The following is a 14,098-nucleotide window of genomic DNA, read 5'->3' as shown; positions in this document are numbered from 1 at the left end:
GTTCAAATTAAGGCCGTCATAGTGCATGAGATGGAGCACATCCATGCTGCTACACTAACAATGGTTAGCCCGAGGTACATGTGCTTCCAACTTTTTTTTCCCCCGAATTCTCAACTAGAATGTGGTGAACTTGGAGGGTGACGTCACTCCCAGTTCTGACTTCCAATGAAAATGGGACCCAGCATGAGTCAGGCTCCACCCTGTGTTACCAAATATGGTTAATAACCAAACAAAATAACCCAAGATAGCACTGGACATAATACTCAACTGAAAGCTTTAAAATGACTGTTTATAAACCAGAGGATGATGGGTTTATTGTTGGATAAAATCCAGAAATGTGGCCTGAATCATCTCTCTCTCTCTCACACACACACACACAGGCTCTGAGCCACTTGGCTGGGCACTGTCAGCTCCACTTGGCTAATTAGCTCTGTTGTTCTCCTCCTCCCTAGATTCTCTCCATATTAAGTACAGACAAACAGAAACAGCACCAGGCTTTCATGGTCACTTTCTCATCTCCCCCATAGTATACAGCTGTGAACAAAGCATGAGTGAATCTGGCTCCCTGCATCCCAGCTTAAAACTGCTGACTGTGGCTGTGAAGTGACCTGTGAACAGGAAACGGGACACTGGCTTGATTGCACATACTGTATCTTGCACACATCACAAATGCATTTCAAAATAGATTCTCAGTCTCTATCAGCAGCACCTGTCACCTCACAGCAGGAGTCTGCTCTTCTTTCTGTTCCTCTTCTCTATACTTCATTTCCTCATCTTTAGGAATTTTAAATAAATTGTCAGAGCTTTTCTGTGACTTTTTACATCCATTTTTCAGGCCAAAGGCATTTTAGCTGGCTACCAAATCAAGGGCAGTTGTACAGTGACTCACAGTGAACAGAAAAAACGTGCGGTAAGGGTTTTTATATTGTTACAGCATTTCAGGAGGAGTTAGCTATGGCTCCTGTGCATCATATTTTTCAATGTGCCAAAAAATGTGAAGACTGAAGAGAAATTTCATATTTATTGATTCCACGGTCGTAATTTTTGTGCTCAGCCACTATCTGCTATAATATGTGAAGAAGATTAACTGTATTTTCTACACAGGTTTTTAAAACAGAAAAAGTAATAAAGCCAATGTTGTGTTTATCCACCTGCCTTTACGTACATGAAATACTATTTCACGTTTTTGCAAAGTGTCAATATATGTATTTAAGGTGAATGGTGGAATGAAACGTGTGATTTTTGACAAGTGTGATTTTTTTTATAGTCACTCAACAGCCATTTTTGTGCCTAAACCTAACCTCATTCATAACCAGGAAATGGCTGTCATAAATGTCATAAATCTAATTTCCTTTTTTTTAAATACTCTCATTTTAAAATGTATCAGTATTAGACCTATAAGAAAAACAAAGAAGCTTTCAAGCATATCACGAGAAATTAATCACAATATTACTAATATAATAATATTACATAATATCACTTTTTAGTGGTCTAATTCCATCAGTTAATTTTAACGCCCTAAAGCTGATGCTAACGTGGTGCTGATGTGACGATTACTTCCACTCTATTTTTGACAACTGCATGATCGCAACAGTGAGCTAGTATCAGAACCCTGAATGAATCTAAAAGGATTCCAGGAATCCGTCACTCTTTTTATTTATTAGCATTTTACTATTGTTACATGTCAGATTATACCAAAACAAAGGGAAGCATATGAACTCTTTTTTACTACTTAGCCGAACAAGCAGCCACTTCACTAACAAAACATCAATGTTTGTTTTTGTCTTCTAAACACAATTAAGCCCAAGCTTTTTTTACTTGTTTTATTTTGAAAAACGAAATGCTTAAATTTCAAAATAGTATCGGACATTGCGCACCTGTGAATGACATGTGCCAGGATATGACTTAAACAGTAGGCTGAATGGGCTGCTACCGCCTTAACATCTATGCTTGTTCCCTCTCCAAATATTACTTCTTTTTTTGTTTTAATATATTTTTTAAAATGTATTTTGCACAATGAAAAAAAATGTACATCTTGAAATATGAATCTGCTGCAACACGCATATGCAAAAATAACATGTTAATTTCAATACAAAACAAAGCATAAATGACCTCTGCTTCCTGATACCGATATCCATCCACAGATACCAATATCAATCCGAAAGTCATTTTGCAGCTTTTACACAGTTATTCATATACACAATCCTCTAACTGTGTAGAAAATAATATAAATTATAATAAACAACCCACAACATGACAGCTAAAATGCTGTTGTGCATAGTGAAGCATGGCATATATGATTTTTGGATTGGTATGAAAACAACTAACTGCAACCAGGCTCCTCTTTGAGCTGACTACCAGCTGTCAATCACACTACTGTCCATTGTTTATCATATAAAAAAAAACTAACAATATTAATTATTTTGCTTAGGTCATAAATCAAGTCCCATAGACTTTCATTCTGCTACTGTCATCGAACTTCATGGGCTTTAATTTTCAAACCAGAAGACTATGTCTGTATAGTCTCAAATGCAAACACGTGGCCTGCCTGTGTTTTATATACATAAATTCATTTTGCATCACAAATGTGTTTTTTATTGTTTTTTTTTTTGAGACTTCTGGTCTATGGCCTGTACATGTTTGCATGCATGTGTATGTACGTGTGTCCTCTTTAGGACATAAACACTGACCTTGTCAGGCGCGTTAGTCCTCATGGAGACCAAAACCCGGTCCTAATGAGGCAGACCCTCATTTATGCGGAACTGGTTAAGTTAAGGTAAGTTAACTTAAGGGCTAAGATTTGAATTGTGGTTAGGTTAAGATTAAGTTTAGGCATTAACTGTTAATGGTTAAGGTTAGGGACAGGCTGTCCCAATGAATGGAAATCAGTGCAGTGTCCTAAGAAGATTAGCTGCGCAAATCTGTGTGCATGTGTGTGTGTGTGTCTGCGTGTGTGCGTGTGTCTGCGTAAGTGTGTGTTTGAGGTGGAAGTGGTGTGCGTTTCTATTTCTGGGCCAGGGGATCCTCTCCTGCAGGTCTAATTATTTTAATGAGGGATGTCTCCCTCTCTATCAGCTCTACCCAAGGGTGCACATTAACATTCCCCCCACATAGTCATACACACCAACACTCACAATTAACTACAAATTCATCAGCAGAGTAAATACTCTTACTTGCCTCTGAGTAAAACTTAACTTCTCTGTCAAAACTCTCACTTCAGTGAGAAACACATTCCCTCACCCCCACCCAGCCACTCCCACTCCCACCCCCGGGTCTATAGCAAATTAGCCCAGATTGGATGTGATTCCTGGGCTACTTTAAGTCTGTCTCCCTTCACTTCCAGCAGACACTTAAAGGTGAGAAGACACCACATTTTTTTTTTAAATAGATCAGGCAATATGCAATTGAATCATTATATTCTGCCGCACTGTATGACTCTCACCCACTCATCCAATTTAGAATCCAAGACGGGTGACAGCAGGATATCTAATGATGTTTCTGTTGTGACCCGCAACTATTACCTGTGTGCATGTGTGGGTTTTTGTGTGTGTGTATGTATGTGTGACTGTTTATTAAGCTTCAGAGAGCAGTCTTGCGTTGCCAAGAGACAGTGCGGGCTCCACTAAGGGCCACAGCTTTATTCATGAGAGAGACTTGGAAGCTGGGAGGGTTAGTAATTTAAACTGATCTGATGAGCAAAGCCCAAGGATGTGAGATAAACACACTGAAACCTGGATGGTTTCCCTCTGCTCATCAGTCTCCAGCCACAGTCAGGGCTGCAGCTCGTGTCTGCCCTCTGATGGCCACAACCACTAGCTGCACTACAGAGGATAGACTCTACAGTATATTTCTCAGAAACCGATTTAAGAACTCACAATAGAAAGTTACGGTTGAAGTCACTTTGAAATGTAGTGACTTAAATAATCATTACATTCATTGTCATTTAAATTCATTCAAGTAAAGTATAAAAGGAATAGAAACCTATTTGTTATAAGTAGAAGCATTGTCCAGTGAGGAATGAATAGATAGATATAATAGATATAGATAAGATTTTTCCTGAATGTGCACAAAGAAAAGTTTTACCAGATCAAGACTAAATTGACTGAGTAAAACCTGTAAGATCGGATTTAATTTGCTTCTACAGTATCTTTACTTTGTATAAACCAATTATCTTCATCTAAAAGCTTCCCATGGGTGCTGTTTACGTTATAATAAATGAAAGATAAAAAAAGAGAGAAATCTTGGCAAAGGACGCAAGCAGCATGTGCAGTTCCCCTGCAAAAATGGGCTAAATGATGGACAAAGAACTTACAGTGGCTCAAAGTGGTGCAGTGGTGTAGAAATGGTAAGAATACGCTTTTTTGGAAAGAAAAAATATAAGTTATCCACAAAATTCAATTGCATTCTAAATTATGATTATTTGCTTCACCAATAGTGATGTTTTATACTCACTATTTAGGCTGTGATTATACCCAATAATCACAGGCTGAGGGGGAACTCTTTCTGATGAGGTATTGATTATCCTGTATATTTATCATAGAAAGCGTCTTATAAAAAATAAATATGGCAGGAACGGAAGATCTGACACTATGACCTGCACTGTTTGCATTATGGGAATGGGTATTGTGCCCCTTTATTTTTTCACATGTCACTTATTGTAACAGCTGAAATTCTAAATCAGAAAAAACTCATAATTAACAGGCACTGAAATTTGGGTTTGATTTAATCCCACAATTATGTTACTTAAATGTATAGTCTTTAAACGAAGTTCACACTAATTGGTAAATATAAACAGCTGTGGGGCTTCAGGGGCCTCGGGTAAAATGGATCTCTGGTCTTTACATCAAACCAAAGCCACGAGCCATGGAGCCTCGCCTCTGCTGCAGTCTCCTGTTCACAGCTGATCAGTGACTTAAAGGGTGGTTGTCACACAATTGTTATTGCTGATAGAAAAACGAAGATTAATCTCATCATTTAACAGAGGAAAGCCTGGGATCGTGACCGGCGAGCTGTATCACAAACCCTGCCTCTGTATTTCAGCTCAGTGACTGTGTCAGACGGAGTCTGTGCTCCCATCATGGAGGGTGTACTGCACAAATAGTTTTCATAAGCTGATTCTAATGATTCACTATACTGAAAACAGCTGCTTTACGCTTGACAAAGTCACGGCAGCTTCATGCAGTGAAACGAGGCGAGGCGAGCTTGAACCGTGTAGCGGAAACACAGCATTACTCCGGTAACTACCGGGACATGCTATTGTGCCGCAGCTGCAGGGAACAAAGAAAAACAGATTACATTAAGAAAAGGTTCACATATAATCTTTAAACTGCTAATATTTTAAGAATATGTTTGCCAATATACATCACTGTTAGCATTTTCAGCCTGGAAACAAATCACACTTATGCACCAACGTCCATAGAGAAAATCAGCATCGCAGCACACGTGAGTTGCAGTGAGTTCATGACGTTTTATTGTTGATATCTATTTTTATGTTGATAATTTTATGATGCTTATGACATTTTTCCTAAAGCCGCTTTTTATCTTTTAAATTGATGCAATTTCATATACCCTTGTAATAATTTGAAATTTGTTTTTAAATGAAAAGTGTATCATGAATAATATCTCTTATATAGGCAACTATCTAAAAATGTTTTATAATAAACATACAATGTCAAGTATTGACAGATCTGAGCCCACACAATGCTAGAATCAGCAGGTCATCTCACTGTTGCCACAGCCATAGTGACAGAACAATAACAACAAAGACGGTATGTGTGTGAATGATGTACTGTGAAACAAATTACGGTAAAAACTGCATTAATGGTAAACGTTTACATCGAGGTAGTCATCTTGTAATCCTAAATACAAGCGGTTGCTCCGACTTTTAGAGTTGGAAATACGAGTTCAGGTGTTGATTTCAAGTTCCGACTCCAAATGCATCATAAACCTAATCACATTTATAAGCAAGAATTATTGTTATTATCACCCTCATTTTCTCATTTCAGTCTATAGATCGTTTACTAATGTCATTTTGTTTCAGAAATGTGAGCCACATGAACCGCATGCATCTGTGGCAGAAACACACAAACACATAATATTGTGGGGACATGGGCTGGCAACACACACAGTAAACACGCTGAGCTTGTTGTTGACTAATGTGTAACTTTCTGCTGTGGTTTGTCTTTTTTTCTTCCATAATCAGATTCCTGCAGGAAACAAAGACCTTTGTTGGCCAGAAAATGAACGAGCCAACAGACAATAAGAGCAGAAAGCAGAACATCAAGTGTTCCTAATTCAGCCTTTGTCAGGCAGAGTTGAAGCAGGGGAGTTTACAGAGAGAACCCACCTGGCTAAATGAATAGGCAATGCTATCAGGGTTTAGAGGAGTCAGTCATTTTCTAAGGCTGCCATATAATACGCCGTCTGTCAACGATGACAAGTCTCAGAAACACACACCTCTAATCTTAACCCCTCCCCCTGGCTCCCCTCAACCACAGCACACAGAAAAAATGACACCCTGCGCAAATATTAAACATTTTCCAAGGCTTTTTCCAACATCTTCTTTTCTCTCACACTGTTTTAGCACCCCTCCCTCTCCCTCACACTCTGTATCTCTCTCCCATCCCATCTTGTCCTTGTCTCCTCAGAAGCTCTGGCAGTCGGATCATCTCTGTCTCTTAGTGTCAATTAAAAGTGAAATATCTGCATTTGTCAACATATCATTTGTGCTGGGGTGCTGCGATGCACTGCTGATTTGTCGGCTGATTCCTGACACTAGGGAGGCAGCAGTGCCGAGGCGGCAGTCTCCCTCATTAGACCTGGAGATAGCACCATGATGGCTGACAATGCTGGGACCCCCCCTCACATCCCACCACCACCACTTACATGATACTAACCCAGGAACAGGCCTCGTCTGTCAGTTCTGTCACTTGCCAGCCAGCCATCCAGTCAGTGAGAGTGGAGGGCAGATGGGTGGAGAAGGAGATGTGCAAAAAAATGAGTGGACGTATGAAGCATTCTCCCTGCTCAGACAGCCCTGGAGAATGGCACTATAATCTCATTTATTTGTGTTGCTCTAAGCCAATATATAAGTTTTCTCTAATAAGGATTTTAAACTCTGGTAACAGCATTATTTGCCACACAACAACACTGCATTCTGATTTGTTTCGTAACTAATATATGTTTCTACCAGATTACATTTGTTATTGGCATATCACCAAGTGTAGTTAAAGTATTTGAGGGAACATTCTCACGTGGAGGTGACAGGTTACAGCACGCTACAGTTCAAGACCATTTTGACACCAGGTGTTTATTAAGAGGTACCTGTGAGCACTCTGCCACACTCTATATGCAGATATGTACATACTGAATTTTCAGTCCCATTTATAAATGGACTATACATGCCTGCCCCACGATGCTTGGTGCTAGAGGAGGCTGTAAGAGGTTAGCAGCAGCTAATCACTTCTATTATGGCTAATTACATAGCAAGTTGCTAATGTTGCTTAAGTAATGGTGATGTGATGTTTACTGGATCCACCAAAATACATCTGCAACGGGGAGAACAACCTTTCCTGAATACATTTCATTTACATTTAAGCCTTTAGCAGACACTTTTATCCAAAGCGACTTACAAGAGAGGAATAAGCTAAATAGAAGCATCTTAGAAAGAACTCCACTCGATAGGAACAGTGGACTGAGGGTGAGCGTGCCAAAGTGAATGCAAGTGCAGAAACAGATGGGAGGGGTAGGGTGCCAGGACAGAAGATGTTCTTGGAAGAGTTGGGTTTTCGAGAGCTTCTTGAAGATAGACAGGGACGCCCCTGTTCTGGTAGCGCTTGGTAAGTCATTCCACCATCATGGAACAACGCAATTCTCTACCTTCAAAACTCTACTCAACCCTCCGCCTCCACCACCCGCTACCAACCTGATAGTAGACGCCTTTGCTTCATTGTTTATTGTGGCAGCTATCAGCAGTCAGTTCACTGCTTCTCCGGTAGAGGGCCTCACCAATCCTCCAACATAGCAGTCCTACTACATACTAAGCATGCAGAAGCCTATTCTAAACGCCTTACGTAGCTGTCCTACTACATGCTCACTGGACCCCATCCCATCCAACCTTCTGCAATATATAGCTGATCATATGATCAATGCTTTACTGACATCAGCTGCATTTTCTACTGCTCAAAAAACCTTCCCTCACTCCCACTCAGGTGGAAAACCGTCGGACGGTCTCTCTCCTCCCGTTCCTCTTTAAGACCATTGAAAGGGCGGTGTTCAAGCAGGTTCCTCTCCTGAAATGACCTCCTTGAACCTAACCAGTCTAGCTTAGCCTTAAAAGAAGCCACAGCGGTAACTAAGTCCTCAGAACTCATCCTGCTGGAACTATCAGCAGCATTTGACATGGCTAATCACCGTATCCTATTGTCCATACTCCATAGGAAAGGTACACTCCTGGTTCATATCCTACCTCACTGGGCAATCGTTCAATGTGTCCTGGCTAGGTTACACATCTGTACCACACAGCCTTGCCACAGGGGTGCCCCATGGCTCGGTGCTGGGGCCTCTCCTCTTTGACATATACACCACCTCGCTAACTCAACAGGCTACCCGAATACATATGCTAACATGTATGTGTATGTTTGCAGAAACGTCTAATGAAGACACCAAAATTTAACCTATCACAAACTTTTCGTGGCACACGAGAGGCAGGCTTAACACGATGACAACAGAGAAGTGATGTCTAACAGATTTCTATACATGCAGCATGGTGGCCACCGAAGACCAGCTGTCTTTCCATTCAGTTGTTGTTTTGCTCCACGGAGCTCACCTATGCAATAGTTGTTACTTGATAGCCATCGCTCCAAGAAAACTACAAACAGGTTTTTTGACACCAGTGGTGGTTGCTGGTCTTTGAAGGAGTTGAAGCCCAGTTATTTATACATGAATTCCTACATAAATTCTGCAAAGAACAACTAGGATTATGTGACAATAATCCATCTATCCATCCATTTTCTACCACTTTATTCTCCGCAGGAGGATCGTGGGGGGTGCCAATCTCAGCTGACATGGGCAGTTCAGTAGTTCAATGTGATAATATGTAAACTGAACTGAAACTGAAATCCTATAGTAGTGTATATGCACATATGGTAAATGAGAATGGTCTATATCTCTAAGCAAATATCACATAACAACCAGCTATTTGTCTACAGACTTACCTCGCAAAATCCCTAAAGGACTGAAGTGGAAAAAGTTCCAAAATCTGGTTCTGCCTTTCATAAAATCATCATGCATGCATCCACGCTGGCCCACTGCTCCATTGACTCCCAAAAGCAGGGCTACCGTGGAAGGGATGTTTTTGCCAAATTTGTCCAATCCCCTTCAAACTCACCACAGTGAAAATAACCTATACTGTGTTGTCCCATAGAGAACAGTTGAAGCTGTGCTTCAAGCAGAGGCTGCTATGAAAATCAAATTGGATGTTTCATCATCCCCCATAAATAGCTGTTTCTGAACAAACAGCTGACATGTTCCAGTCGTATTCTAGATGCAAATGTTGATACAACACTGTACATATTTGACAACATCACTCTGCTTACGTCATCTATTATATAGGTATATCTACATACACTGGTCATGCCTCTTGGACGTGGGAGGTGACATACTCCATCCCAAATGAGATTCCCATTCATACCCATTCACTCACACATTCATACAGCACATTTTTCTATCACACATCTTTCAAACCCATTCAGCCTTCAAGAGCAACACAGGGTCAAGTGTCTTGCCCAAGGACACATCAACATGTCGACTCCCAGAGCTGGGAATCAAACCCATAGCCCTCCAGGTGAAAGGTGACTGATCTACAATCACCCCAAATGCGGTATATCCCCCAGATGCAATCGGGTGTTAGCAACTGAGTGGTTCCTGTATGACCTGTGTTACACACGAAACATACTCAGACACACAATCTCACATGCAAACACACACACTGTATAGATATGCTGTTTTTTGTCTTTCAATAAATGTTTCATAATTACACAGTGCAGTCTGGCTTATTATGCATAAGAGTGAATATTGCTAACCTCTTCCCCTTCCTTCAATTTAAGCTTTTATTAATGTGGCATTGTGGTTTATCAATTTTTAAGTTGATTTTTAATCATAATCCGAATTGATAACAAATTGATAACTTTTCGTTACCTGAGCAACATCAATATAACATGTTTAATTAATATTGTCAATGTTAATATTATTGATATTAATGTTTGATAGACAATGCCTGATACAAAAACACATAATTGATGGTGCCTTGTTTGATCCAGCAAAAATAAACAAATAAAACCTGCCGTATCTTTAACATGAAGACAATATGATCATTTTATACCCTAATATCTATCTATCTATCTATCTATCTATGTATATATAGATACTCACCAGACCGGAAACTACACATATATATATATGTATATATGATGTGTCCTTGGGCATTTATATGTATGGGTTTGGATCATTGAAGTGTGTTTCTGAGCTGAATAATAATTATCATTTCATTGATGTTTTCATTGGAATTCAACTACAGGGATCGATGTGTCACTAAAATCACTGAAATTAATCGACCGGTTCTGGTCTGTCACCTCTAGTTAGGGTTAGGGTTAGGGTTGGGTGGTGTTACAGTGGATGAATGAAGGCTGCAGTAATAGAATGAAGTTGCAGTTGGTCTTGTGACTTGCAGAAAAATGGGCGCCATGCTTATTAATTTAAGAAAAAAAAAACATTCTGCAACACTGCAACAACAAATACATTGAGCAGGATGAATATCTCTCTGTCTAGTACTTCTGAATTAAAGAAAAAGTACCAAATCATTGTTCTGAAATGTAAATTAAGTTTCCCCTCACTTTAGATTATGTCTGCTCTTTCTAAATTGCTTTGTTGTTCAGTGAAACAATCTCAGGGTGAAATAGCAGCATTTCTGGATTGTTCACCCACAAGGAGGAGGAGGATGTTTGTCCTGCCATCATTAAAAAGCAAGTCTTGACCAAGCCAGAAGCAACCATAGGAGGGAGTCGCTCAGAGGCACAAAGGAATGTACCATTGCAGCATCAAAGAGGGATGAGAGAAGGGTGGGGTTAAAAGTTGAACTCATCTGTTTTTTCTTTATTTTCCTCGCTGTGTGGCGGGAGAAGGCCTGTTTGAATTACAACCGTTTTTTGGGTTGCTCTTTTTTTCTTTTTTTTCCAAATGTTCATACTTAAACAATGAGCTTTGGTAGTCTCACTGCTATGATTTACAATTCGGACATTGTGTGATAAAAACAAATGTGGGATAAAGCCAAAATATGTTGCTTTTTATTGTTACAGTGTCATCTCTTTATATCTAGCACATGTTTAAATGAGCTGCAGGCTCTCAGAGGTGTGAACTTGTGTGTTTGAAGGCATTTGTTGTGCATTACTTTAGAGTCACAGAGGAAGCTACCACTGTTATGATTTATGTATTTATTTTTTTACTTTGTATGTTTTTTTGTATTTACGGTAATCTCTGTTGAGTCTTTAAGAATGAAACAAAAAACATCTTAATGTTGGGATGTATTTTTGTACATTCATAGATGTACTGTGTCAGAGAGTGACTGTATTAAATAAATAAGCGGGAGAGAGATGAAACTAATTAGAGTAACTAACTGACTCAAAAATAGGAGACACTACATGGCTGCATGGGGAAGGTGTGTCTTTAGGAGCTTGGAGAAAGTGACCAGCTTCACCACACAGAGGACCATACCAGGATAAAAACCCTGCGCCTTCACACCATAGACAAAAACTGTGTTTTTAGCTTGCAAGGACTACTGCTGAAAACACAGTTTTTGTCTTCATATATAGATAAAGTATCCATCTATCTATCTATCTAGACAAAAACTGTGTTTTTAGCTTGCAAGGACTACTGCTGCCTCCTGCTGGATGCAGTTCATTAAAGATCATCGCGTTAATGTGAAGTGAGATCTCGCTCAGTGATCCCTGATTATTGTGCTTCAGCTGAGATCAGAGTGCATCTTCCATACAGTGGCTTATGTGGCACTGCCAGACGATGTGGCAAAAAGTCTTCAAAATGAATTCATTTAGGGCACAGGAATACTGGAGTGTTTTTACTTCAAAATTGATACATTAAGTTGTGTTTGTGATATATTCCATATTCCCACAGTCTGGGTCAGGACCAACAGATAGTCAGTTTGGAGAAGATTTTCAAATATTTTTACTTTAGATTCACAACTATTCAGACATCCTTATTGCATGTACATTTGCTTTCAGTAACATGTGCATCAAATTATAATTAATGTTTGATTTATCAAACACTCAATATATCTCTTGGATTTGGCGGGGTTACCTGTTCAAAATATGTGTTAATGGCAGTAAAAACATTATGATTTTTATTTATTTATTTATTCAGCTCCTAATGTTTTGTCATCTTCACAAATAAAACATATTCAAACCACTGACATATTTGACAGACATGAAACTGTGGAGAAAAATGAATTGTCATTGTCTATGTTGCTGTGAACTGACAGCATTGTGGCAGCTCTGCTCTAGCTCTGAAAAGCAAAGATGTCCTGCTTACATGTATGGCCCAGGCCTTGTTGATGAATCACATGTGATTCCAACGTAAACAACAACCTAATTCACACTTTGTGCAGGTCAATGAACTTATTCCATGAAAGAGGAAAGAGAAAAAACACCACATGCTTGGAATCAATCTGTTTGTCTTAAATATCACTGGTCGCATATCACTGCTGTAACAATAGAAACATACTTAAGTGTGTAGGCAGTGGGGTCAGTTGCATGCTGCTTCCTCTGCAGCAGCTTGGCATCTAACCTAGATCTCCCCCTTCTGGACTCTGCAGGCATAACTAATCAATCACAAAAATTTATCACACATGTAGGTTTTCTTTTGGGTTTTAACATCCTACTTAAACTATTTTGCATCTTATTTTAACTGTTTAAGAATGAATTAATTGCATCCTCTTAATAACTAAATATCAGTCTCCTGTTCACATACTGTTAGCCCTGTACTGCTGTATCACATTTGAGCAATATAATGGATTTGAGTGAAATTAAGTTAATAAAAATGTAAATACTAAGGCCCTATCCACACGGAAATGTAAGGAAAGTGATTTTTTCTTTGCCATTTTGAAAACACAACATATTTTCAGGAAATTTCTTCATTCAACTGAAACCAGCTTAGACCGCCTCTGAATGCTGCAGTTCATATGCCAAGCCTGTGTGTGGCGCAGTAGTACTGTTACAGAAAGACATTGAGACACAGAGTGTACAACTGTTTTTTTTTTAAACAAAACTTTACTCGCATAAGTATGCCTTACAATGTATACAATCAGAGACACTGAGACAAAATGAAGAAAGACAGGACTCAAAGAAAAATGGAAAGAAAATGAAAGTTAACAAATAGCAAACAGACCAAATCATCTCCAAACACAAGAAGAAGACATTGATGACGAAGATAAGCAACAGTGAGTGTGAGCGCAAGAGAGAGGTGTGACTGTGACATTGTTTTCCCAAAGAAGTGTATTGGTTGTCTACATGAAAACATGAGGGTGATGTTTTTAGATATTTTGTTCTCATCATCAGTTAACTATAAAATAATCCTGGTTACAGCAAAGTTTGGCAGCAATGTAGAGAACAGAGTGAAAGGCAAGGACCTGGAGAACACCTAGTATGTGCAGTGGACTGAATCCTTTGTGTTAAAATGGTCTCTCAGTTTGGTTCACTAGGCTACACACTCTGATCTGACAGTTGTCCAGAAGACAATCATTGACACCGTTGAGGGTAAGCCACAAAAATCCATCGCCAAAGAAGCTGGCTGTGCTGTATCCATGCATGTTGACACAAAGTTGTGTGGAAGGAAAAGATGCACAACCAACCGAGAGTACCGCAGCCTTGAGAGGCTTTTCAAGCAAAATCGACTCAAGAAGTTGGGTGAAATTCACAAGGATTGGACTGAGGCTGGGGTCAAGACAGAGACGTGTTAGGGAATACACTTGTCTTACCTGGGTTAAGGAAAAGAACTGGACTATTGCGTAGTGGTCCAAAGTCCTCTTTTC

This window comes from Solea senegalensis, linkage group LG5 (genome assembly GCF_019176455.1).
Source record: "Solea senegalensis isolate Sse05_10M linkage group LG5, IFAPA_SoseM_1, whole genome shotgun sequence".
NCBI classification, from domain to species: domain Eukaryota; kingdom Metazoa; phylum Chordata; class Actinopteri; order Pleuronectiformes; family Soleidae; genus Solea; species Solea senegalensis.
This window is presented reverse-complemented; position numbering follows the sequence as displayed.